Source organism: Alligator mississippiensis, chromosome 1 (genome assembly GCF_030867095.1).
Source record: "Alligator mississippiensis isolate rAllMis1 chromosome 1, rAllMis1, whole genome shotgun sequence".
Classification (NCBI taxonomy): domain Eukaryota; kingdom Metazoa; phylum Chordata; order Crocodylia; family Alligatoridae; genus Alligator; species Alligator mississippiensis.
Genome location: NC_081824.1, coordinates 329,796,450 through 329,808,369, shown reverse-complemented (window position 1 = coordinate 329,808,369; position 11,920 = coordinate 329,796,450).

Genomic DNA, 11,920 nt, shown 5'->3' with positions numbered 1-11,920 from the left:
AGCCATAGTATCTGGCCCATGGGGCTCCCCATGAGTCAGGTAATTTGGTGATGGGGGAACAGTGGCAATTAATAAGGCTGCCCTCCCGCACTGCCAAATTACCAAAGCCTAAGTCCTGCATAAGGGGTTGGGACTGCACCATTCCTCTTCTCCTCCACATGGCTGGATTGGGGCTGGGCCCCCTCCCCTCCACACAGCTGGATCAGGGTCAGACCACGCCCCCCTCCACCCATGGGGCGGGGTTAGGGCCAGGTCATAGAATCAAAAGCAAAGTGACCTGCGAACTGGCTACTGAACTGCCTGCAAATGACTTGCCCTGTTTGCTACTCCTGTTTGCTGGGTCCCCAGTTCCTCAGGAAGTCTCCTTTTATACTCTGCTGGGCCTGGACCGGCTCCAGCCCCTTGTTAGGGCTTCTGTCAGGCCCAGGGAGCAATCACTCAGCAATCAGCAATTACTCAGCTAACAACACTCCCAGCTTCTCAGAGCACACCCCCCAAACACACACACAACCCACCAAACAACCCTCAGCGAGCCAAAGGCATAGGTAACTCTGGATCATTTCCCTTCTATGGGCAGGATCTCATCCTTGGCTTCTCTTCCCCTTCCCCTTCCTCCTCTTGCTCCCAGAAACCTGCCTGCAAACTGCTTGCCCTGTTTACTGTTCCACTGTGACCACCCCAGGTGCCAGTTTGAAACCACTGGTCAGATCTGGCCTGCATATGAACTGGCTATTTGGCCCAGCATCCAAACAAGATTGAGCACTCCTGGCTTATATAATCTTCTGAATCTATACCAAAAGGCCTTTTGCTATTCACATACTGAAGCTCCCAAAGCTCTTCTCCTCATAATCTCTCTCTGTGATACCATGATTAAATCAACACACTGTTAAGCCCCCAGAGTAAGGCCTATATAAAAAAATTAAGCTCTCAACAGTTTTCTCCATAGCTGAGAAAGGGGAGTAGGGCAACAACTTTAGCAGCGATAGGTTTCACAGGCCCCTTAAGCAAATTCCAGAGGGAAGTAAGGGCTTGTTTCTAGACAACTTGTTTCTATGAGTTCTTCTTTCAGAAGTGTTCTGTACAGCATCTCATGGGCATCACATGAAGAGACAACTTCTGTAGCCATGGCAATCACATTTTTGGTTTCACTTTTACTGAACAGAACTGACAGTTTGGTTTAACTTGCATTTTGAATTAAAAGCCTGTCCTGTGTACCTCCATAAGAGACAGAGTTTAATGAATCCAAAGATACGGAATTCCCTAGTCTTTACTGTCATGAGCATTTCATGTCTAATTTGAAAAAAAAAGCAGGCAATAAAACAGCAGAGGCAAACAAAGGCAATGTATGAATTTAGGGACTTGTTTGCCTCATTTTTGCTAGCAGGAGGAATGTGGCAGTGGAACAATATATGGTATGGGAAAACACTGTTAATGAAAATAAGCTATAAGGGTAAAATCCTCAGCTTATTAAATAGAAACATTTCCATTACCTTCAGGGTAGTCAGGATTTCCACACATTTTTCTTAAATTTAACTGAAGGTTTAAAATGTTCAGTCTATAATGACAAGCAAGCTAGGGAGCTGGCAATGAGGGGAATGCAAGTCTCCCAAGAACAATCTTCATTCCAAGACCTGGAAGAGTCTGGGACCTGGAGACATCAAGAGTTTTCTCAACAGATTCTAGGCAGAATATCTTTAGAGACACTGATAAGGATAAGAGATGAAAACATGTCACAGAATTGTTCTCAATATGAATTTGAAAAACAGGTTTTAGCCTTTCACTAAATGGTGTCTTTGAGATGTTAGTGACCTCTGGAACAATTAGGTTTATAACTAATATAAATAATGATAGCTTGCTGTAAAACTTTAGCGATTTCTACATAGCACAAACCAAGTGATCAGAGGCCAGAATACTTCTGAAATTAGCCGGGGGGAGGGTGGCGTGTTTTCCCAAGGGTGAGTGTATTGTTTCAGTGTCACTCCGCAATTGGTGTATGGGACTTGTTTCACTCTGCCTTTCTAGCATAATGCTGTAAACATTGCATTGCTGGTTAGGCAACATTTCTTGTGCTTCTTTTGAAGTTTGGGCAACTAAGAGACATGTGGTACCACGAGGAAAACAGCAAGCTGGAGGATGTGTGGCTCAGTGAAAAGGCTGCTGCACTGGAGTGGTTTCTTGTCTTCCACCTAATAGGTCAGAAACTTCTCCAGTGTTCTTCATCTATTTTACCCAATGGCTATTAAATGCAAGGGGTAGTAGTTCAGCTTCAAAATAAATACTGGTAAAGGCACTGGTTAATGTTTAGCCTGTGATATTATGGTTAGAACACTGTTCTGGGAAGTTAAAGATGCAGGATCAAATTCCTTCTGAGAGATGTGGGCTTAGAACCCATGTCTCCTGCTTTCTTACTAAATATCTTAATTGATAAAAACCCTGGGGGCTTAGCCTCGAGTTTCTCAACACTACTGTTTCTTGCTCTTTCACTAGAATATGCTGATACATAGTGCTATAAGTGTGTAGCCCATTACACTTACTTAGCCTGTGTGTGCAAGCTCATGCATCTATAATGAAGGGATAGTAGAAGTGCAACGTCAGTGTTAGTGCCAAAACCACACCAAAAACCACCAGTTAGGCTAGAAAATGACATCACATTTATCCCAGGATAAATGATTGTATCCCACGACAAAGGGCAAGTGTACAGACATCTACATCTGTTGTCCTGGGATAACTCCTAAAAAGCAGGTAGTAACAATTTATCCTGGGATATAGCCAAGTATGCCTGTACAGTTATCCTGGGATTGCATCTTTGAGCCGATGGCAGGAAATCAGTACTGCATTCTGTCGCTCACTAAACCCTGATTAAAAGGGCAAAACTGTACATACCAATCCTAGGGTACTTTTCTTCTGTGGCAAACATGACACAACTTATCCAGGGAGAAATGTAACATGTTTCAGTCCATATAGGGTCTCATCATGGAGGTCCTCTTTGGGTGGAGCGGGGTGATCTGTTGCTGAAGATTCCTTTCCAAGTGAAGTCCATCAGGTGCAGAGCGGGGTTCGGTCCGGCGGCAGTCTGTCTGGTGGGCTCGGAGTACTGATGGTGGCCTGTGAAGTGCTCCACGTAGATGTCACAGGACCAGCGGACCTACAATGTTAGCTTAGTTGGCTAACATTGTATTTTCTGTAACCTAGTTGTGCTCCCCTCCTCACCCCCATCCCTCTTATGTTTGTCAGGCAATTTGTATTTCCCTACTGGCTTTGTCACCTTTTTTTGGACTCACAATCCTAAACATTTACTAATAATCCTAAACATCTACTGAGACTTAAGCACACAAAGAGAAATTGAATTTTTCTCCCTACATATTTATGTACAGTACAAGCAGGGTTCATGATATTTATACATAAAAAAAATATGTATAATCAAAATAAAATCAAGCAGTCTCTGCTCAGGTTAAAGATCATAATAAAGAGAGAGTTGTGAAACAAGTAAGGCAGGACAAGTATAGAAAAATAAAACAAGAACAATGCATGCTTACAGTTCTGAATCTTTCTTGAGGGATTTCTCCCATTAGGGAAAGAAATTGCAGGCAGTCCTCGACTTACAACATTTTGAGTTACAACGTTTCGCACTTACAACAATTATAAATTGGCACCCTGTTTCAACTTTACAATGCCAGTTTCAACTTACAACGCTTGATCCAATGTCATGCCATGCCAGCGAACAAGTTTACGGCGTTGCTCATCTCCCTGGAGAACATCTGTCCAAACTTCCTTGGACACTTTCTTTAAGAAAGCAGACAAGACTCCAGAAAAACCTGCAGCCAAGACTCCTGAGAAAACTCCAGCCAAGAACCCTTAAAAAAGTCCAAACAAGAGCCCTTCAAAAAGTCCGGCAAAGTCACCTCAAAGAAGTCCTTCCAAATCAATATGATTGCTATTTACAATATAAATACATTGATGTAGCTATATTACTCATCTATAATTGATTGAGTACAAAATTCTGGGATATTTTAAATGAAAATAAGGTATCGGGCCTTGGTTCAGGAACAAGTCCACCATTTATAACATTGTTTCTTACGACAAAATTGGTTCTGAGTTACAACGTTTTGACTTAAGACGTGGTTTTCAGGAACCAATTGTGTCATAAGTCCGAGGACTGCCTGTATATTAAAACCTGGAACAAGTGTTTAGTATGATTTCTGGCAGCACAGTCAATGATGGGACACTTAAAAATAGATGTGAATTTTGACCCTGCCAAAACAGAGATAAAGACATTATAAAACTTTATTTTCCCCAACAGCAGTTTAATTGATATTTCTGTTTTAATAAGCAGGGATCCTGTTTTTTTCTGATAAAAAAATCCCCAATTTTTGGGTTAAAAAAAGTAATCCAAAATCCACATTTTTCCATGATTAAAAGGAAACAACACTAATAGATAGATAGATGTATCTATGTATTAGTAGATACATGTGTGTGTGTGTATATATATATATATATATATATATATATATATATATATATATTAGTGGATACATATACATACACACACATATATGTAGTAGTATTTCATTTTGATTATGGAAAAGTGTATATTCTGGGTTACTTTTTTAACCGAAACATCAGGGATTTTTTTATCAGAAAAAAACAGGATCCCTGCTAATAAGAAAATCTACAATGGTTTATAAACAAGATCATGCATGGCTGTAGCACATGGCAAGAGAAAATAACACACAAGAGGGGCCTGAGAGATCTAGTATTTGTTGATGCATGATAGAGTATCTCAGGAACTGATTTCAGAACACCAATTTAGAGCCAGATAAGAAGTTCTATACCTGCATTTTGCAACACATTTCAGTAGATTGAATCCTCTTAAACTTTCTCTTAGTTCCAGTCAGACTCATGTAATCCATCTCTCCTGATCATAGAATTATAGGAAACTAGGGCTGGAGGGGACCTCACAAGGTCATCTAATCCAGCCCCCTGCTCAAGGCAGGATCATCTGTAACTAACCTATCTCAGCAAGGCATCTGTCTAACCTGCTCTAGAAAATTTCCAAGGATGGAGAGTCCACAAATTCTCTATGTAACTTCCCTCAGAAACTTCCTCCTAATCTCCAATCTAAATTTCCCTTGCTGCAGCTTACGAACGTTGCTCCTAGTTCTGTCCCCTATGGCCATAAAAAAGTCTGTCTCCATTCTCTCTGTAATTGCCCTGCAGATATTTGAAGAACATTATCAAATCCCTGCCACAGTCTTATTCATAGATGCTAGGGTTGGAAGGGACCTCAATAGATCATCGAGTCCGACCCCCTGCATAGGCAGCAAAGAGTGCTGGGTCTAGATGACCCCATATAGATGCTTATCTAACCTCCTCTTGAAGACCCCCAGGGTAGGGGAGAGCACCACCTCCCTTGGGAGCCTATTCCAGACCTTGGCTACTCTAACTGTGTAGAAGTTCTTCCTAATGTCTAGTCTAAATCTGCTCTCTGCTAGCTTGTGGCCATTATTTCTTGTAACCCCTGGGGGCGCCTTGGTAAATAAAACCTCACCAATTCCCTTCTGTGCCCCCGTGATGAACTTATAGGCAGCCACAAGGTCACCTCTCAACCTTCTCTTGTGGAGGCTGAAGAGGTCCAGGTGCCCCTGTCTCTCCTCATAGGGCTTGGCCTGCAAGCCCTTAACCATACGAGTGACCCTCCTCTGGACCCTCTCCAGGTTATCCACATCCCTCTTGAAGTGCGGCGCCCAAAATTGCACGCAGTATTCCAACTGCGGTCTGACCAGTGCCCGATAGAGGGGAAATATCACCTCCTTGGATCTGCTCGTCATGCATCTGCTGATGCACGATAAAGTGCCATTAGCTTTTCTGATGGCTTCGTCATACTGCCGACTCATGTTCATCTTGAAGTCCACTAGAATTGGATTCTTTCCAAACTGTCCACATCCTTCTTGAAGTGTGGGGTCCAAAACTGGACATGGTACTCCAGGTGAGGCCTCCCTGATGCTAAATAGAGCAGAAGAATTACTTGGTTTGATTTGCAAATGACACTCCTGTTAATGCAACCCAGGATGCTCTTGGCTATCTTTGTAACAAGAGTATACTTGGCTCATATCCAGCTTATGGTACACTGTAACCTTGAGGTCCTTCTGTGCAATACTTCAGCCTAGCCAGTCATTCCCCTGTCTGTATTTGTGCATGTGATTATTCTGTCCCAAATGTAGGACTTTGTACTTGTCCATGTTGAATCTCATTTGACTGACTGCAGACCATTTCTCCCCCTTATCCAGATCAATCTGGATCCTAGCCCTATTTTCTGGAGTATCTGCAACTCCATCCAACTTGGTGTCACCTACAAATTTGCAAAGCATGACTAAACCTTTTTCTATCCTCTACAGAGGTTCCACTTTTTGTCAGATTAATATAATGCAAAGCAACAAAGCCAAAAATATTCAAGTTACCCTTGAAGACAAGAAAAAACCCTGGTTTATGACCTTGTTATGCTATGCTAGCTTGCCTTGTGCTTTAGCACTGCGTGTAGTAAGTTTTGATTCACATGTTTCATATAGATTTATACATGTAATTGTTATTGTTCATGAAACTGATTAACTTAATTTCAAACCTGCCATGCTGAAGTTATTCTGTCTAGAGAGAAGTTACTCTGTATATCAAACCTGTTTCAACATTTAGTCCTAAAGAAAACTCAGCTACCATTATAAAAAAAGACCCAACAGTAATGTATGCCATGAATAAGCCATATATTTATGGCTCAGAGGAAATCCAAAGGGATCACAAATGCACATTAAAACCACATGACCACTGGGTGTCATTGTTTACTCCACCATATAATATTCTACTCTTTCACTGTAAACAAACTACTGCTGCTTGCTTCTGAATGTCAGTGAACTTGATTCTTGATTAAAACTGGTGATGTCAGGAAGAGTCTATCTATTAGGTAACTACAATTAAACAAATGTTACTTTAATAACGTCAGTTATTGAGATTTTCAAGCATTCTCTATGTTTCTGATTTTTAACATTTTTAATAATTTTTAAGTCAGATTTCTTCCAACTATTTTTACATTAACTGTATTACTTGTGAAAGGAGAAGATAGAAGATACATAAGTGCCAGTGTGTATGGACCATAAAAGATAAGAATCTTTCAGCAGCATGATATAATTACATTGTGTTCATTAAAAATCAATATTTGTCAGCCATCAGTATATAGTAATACATGAGAAGGAACTTATATTGTACTTCAAACATATATAAGTTCCCTACTTTAGTTCATTTGACTAGTCAAAATAAGTTAACTTTGCATTCTTAAAATGTCTGCCAGAATATTTCATTGTAATATTTAGCATGGAGAATTACTATCTTGCTACCAATTTTAATACAGAAAATGAAGTCCCATAAAATAAGAAAAAGGGAGTTGGGTGAGTGGGTTTGAAATAGCTGTCAAGAAAGTACAAGACAAGAGGAGAGAGACAAAGAATAAGATAAAAATTAAAAAGTTTGGATAAAAAGAACATTAATCCTCTCCCTATTCCTAATATTACTCATAATAGTGTCTTAAATCCACCAGTCCTAAGGTATTTTTAAAAAGTTGGTAATTATGATCATCTCCATTTAACACGTAGGAAGAATACAAAATAATGATTTGCCCATGGTCACATAGCAAATCATGAGAAGAGGTAATAATTGAAACCAGGTCTCTTGTGTCCCAGTGCTCTGCCTGCAGGACTTCAGTGACTCTGTTTTGAAAGACAAAAATAAATTGATTCAGATCTTAAGAAGCATGCAGACCATTGAGAGACCGATTAATGGAACTTCGAGAGCATGAAGAGAAACAATGAACCTATGCCAAATGCTTTGCCAAGAAATCAAACCCCAAAAGATGCACTGAGCCAAGGGTCTGTATGTCTGTGATTTTATTTTTGGTTTATTTATTCTGTTCTCAAGCTATAAACCAATCTGTTCAGTCAGGAAAAACTAGATCCTGCAAATATTTCCTTTATAAAGGCTTTCCTGTTTTTTGATGACACCCTGGTCCAGATCTATTCTATCCTGTAGACATTAGGCACCTATATGTGACTCTGTTCCACCCTGTACAAGTTCTAGAAATCCATTAATAAATCTCCTTTTTCAACACACTGAGCACGTCTACACATGACACTAAGTTGCCGTTGCAACGCAGTACAGTGACATAGCTCATAGCTACGGTGACATAGCATTGGAAGGCACAAACCGTGATGCTGATGCTACATCACTGTAGCAACAAGCTACCTCACTATAGCATGTCACTATGGTGATGTAACTGCTAAAAATAACCGTGTGCTGCCAGATCGGTGTAGTAACAGCTGTTACTGTGCTGTTGTTTAGTACTTCGTAAAGCAGGTACTAAATGATGGTGGTAGCAACTGCACGATGAGGGGCATGTGTAGATGTGCCCACTGTCATACCAAGCTACAAAAAAACAGCAAAAAGGGGATGAGGGGGAGCAGGATGGCTAAAACTGCACTTAGGCCTTTAAGTGTATTTATACTATTCATAGGTGGAATAGATCCTTTCACTGAGATGGCAAAGGAGGGAATGGAATACTAAATATTTACCTACAGGGTTTATACATCTCAGCTCACACCAACAGTGTAACTAGGGTGTGGTGACCGGGGTAGCTGCCCACGGATCTGACTAACTAGGAAATACAAAAAAGAGTTGTTGCCAGGGCAGATGAGGGTTGGGGAGGGAAGGGGTGTGCAGTGGTGTGACTACATTCCCCCTCCCCTCTGCCCCTTTGCGTTTTGATTCCTGCTTTACCTCTTCTCAAACTATTCAGACAGTGCTGAGAGAGTCAACTGACTTCATGGCTCATTACCATCTCCCTGATTCCTGCTAATCTCTTTCCACTCCAATAGGTGTTATAATGACCCTCTATCCCTTAATGCTCTTGATGTTCCACTATGCAAACTATTCTTTTTTCTACAATTTTGTTGTCTGTTCACCATTCCTGGTTATGTCTCTTCCATTTCACAGCCCTGAAGACTGTTTTTAGCTTTAGTTAAAAACCTTAACTCAGGTGTAGAAATGACTGACAGTGAAGCATTGGAGGCACTGTCAAGGCTCTCAAGAAAGCTAGAGTTTTTTGATGAATCTGAATAAGAGATGTACATTTAACTGTTTGATTATGGGATTAATGACACAATATGTTTTGACTGTTTTTTGTCATGTTTGTCATGGTTTTATTTTTTTAACTTTATATATTATCTAACAAATTAGTGCACATTCTACTAGTTAGTTTGTTTTTGCTTTGATTTGAATTGAATAATATAGTGCTAGCCCCATAAAAATCGTATACTTCTAATTTCTCTTTAACTGGAGAAAAATATTTTATGTTATACATGATAATGTACTATACCACCTGCACCCCTCTTTTCAAAAGCCTTGAGCCACCCATGGCTGTTGCCACAGGTACATAATTGTGCTGGCTGTGTGATAGCAACTGGTAGTCACTGCTGTCCTTCTGTGTGACAGCTGCCCCAGGTGCCTACTAGGGCTGTGCGAAGCTTCAGTTACTGAATCAATTCAGCAGAGTTTCAGACCAATTTGGTGGCTGAATCTCTGAATCCATATCAAATCAGGAGAACCTTTAATTTCTCTGAATTGAATCAGAACCCTCTGAATTGATTCAGAGAGATTCAATGATTCAGCCATAGACACAGCTTTAAATGTTTTTCTACATACCTCAAGGTACCATGCAGCTCATGAATTCTGCAATGGTGAGGTGGATGAAGCATCCCACAGGAGTGTGGGGGGGTGGTCCCCAGCATGCTCAGTGGTGGACTTGGAAGCGGACCAGAAGAACTTCCGGTCCACTTCTGGGTCCACTGCAGAGCACACAAGGAACCCTCCCCCCACACCCTGGCTTGGTGACTGGTGCCTCCTGGGTCTGGGGGTCACCCAGGGTCCCCCCATTGCCAATCGTTGGGCATGGGGGGGGTCCCCTGCATGCTTGACAGTGGACCAGAAGTATTTCCGGTCCACTTCCGGGTCCACCACCGAGCATGAAGGGCACCCCACTGTGCTCCTGTGGGACATTCCATCCACCCTACCATCACAGCATTGACGAGCCATGCCTGGGACAAGGTATGTAGAAAAAACATTTAAAGTTGTGCCTAAGCCCGAATCACTGATTCTCCAAATCAGCATTGAATCTTCAGATGTGGAGTCAGCCAAATCAAATCAGGGTAGTGATCCAAATCAATCAATCAAATCCCTGTCCCCTGGTTTGGGTCGAATCTGAATCCAAACTGAATACGGCCTGTTTCGCATACCCCTACTGCCTACCTATATCGTTAGCCTCTGGCTCACACAGTCTGTCCTTGATACTAATACTATCCTTTGAATCTTTGAGGACAGCTCTGAAGCATATGCTCTTGTAATCTACTTTTCTTAGGAATTTTAACTATCCCCACTTCTGGGCATTAGGGACTCAAGTATATCACTCTGAATGCATTTTATGCTTGCATTATGCTGGTGCATGTGAAAACCTAAATGCAGAGCAACTGTGAATTAGGCCCCAGGTACAAAAATAAAGACCTTACATTAAATCCTCTTTTCTAATCTTACTGCAGAATCATCTGCCATTTTAGGAATATGAAGATCAGAAAGCTTTTCTAGTATGATGAAGCCTGTATAAATTTTAAAGAAAATTTCTCAAAAAACATAAAACTGAAAAATTGTCGTTTTAGATAAATAAAAACTAAAATTCTAGATAGAAATTAAATGTTATTACAGACATGGTGAGGGTCAAATGGCTGTGGAAAATAGCAAAAATGTTTGCTACTATTTTCCAGATCTAGCATAAAAGAAAATGCATGATGGCATAATCAAAGCACTGCATTCTTGTGTCAGAGACATCACATCAGAGGTAAGTGAAACACTCGAGTCCTAATCCTCTTCAGCCAGGCATGCTCAGGCATCTCTGAAGTATTGTCTTATCAGATGAAAATGTGACAAGTGCTGCATGCTGTTGACCTGGAAGTGTAAGAGCGATGGTGCCCTGCTATACCAACAGCCTAGTTTCCTGGCAATCAATTATTGCCGTTCTAGGGAAACTCAACAAAGGATCCCTATAAACAGCTCTGCCAAATCCTCACTGGAATTTCCATCTCACATCACAACATTAAAACTACTAGTTGGTGACAAATTATAATTACTGCCCACACTTTGGAACAACTGTGTTGCCTAGGAATAAAGAGATAATGCGGCTCTACAATCTTATAAATACACATGAAAGCTCCTGTAGAGGTTTGTACCATTTCAGCCTAACTGTTTATGAGCTCTAAGCATGGCACATACAATCAGTTAAATAGTCCTTTCCTTAATTTTTACTTTTCAATTCAGTTAAAATCTCACAGGAAGCTTACAGTATGTTGTAAAATAGGAATGGATTAATTTTTTCCCATGCTAGTTCAAAATATTTGTCAAAGATATAAATATTTGTCAAGGAACTATCAGGTCCCTGTAAAGACTTGCTGTCTGGAAATGAGCACTTTTAAAAGTGGTGTGCTTGTATGTGTGTGTTTGTGTACACATGCGGGAGTGTGCATGAATGGAAAGATAGATACAATAGTTCAATCCAAATATTGCTTTTGATCCATATAGATTTGTTTTCTCATACATTTCCATTATCTCAGAAAGATGGTCATTAGCTAATACTAATCTCAGTATTATGTTATGCTTTAAATACAAACACTGGAATTATGAGTAGAATTTTTCGATTAAGGATATGTTGACTGTGCAATCACAGCCACAATTGGAGTGTAGTTTACATAAACTTAAGCCAACTTAAAATAACTATTTTCATAACAGTGGAAGTCTAGCTGCAAAAGCACCCTAAGAAGCCTGGTAGCCTGGACTGAAT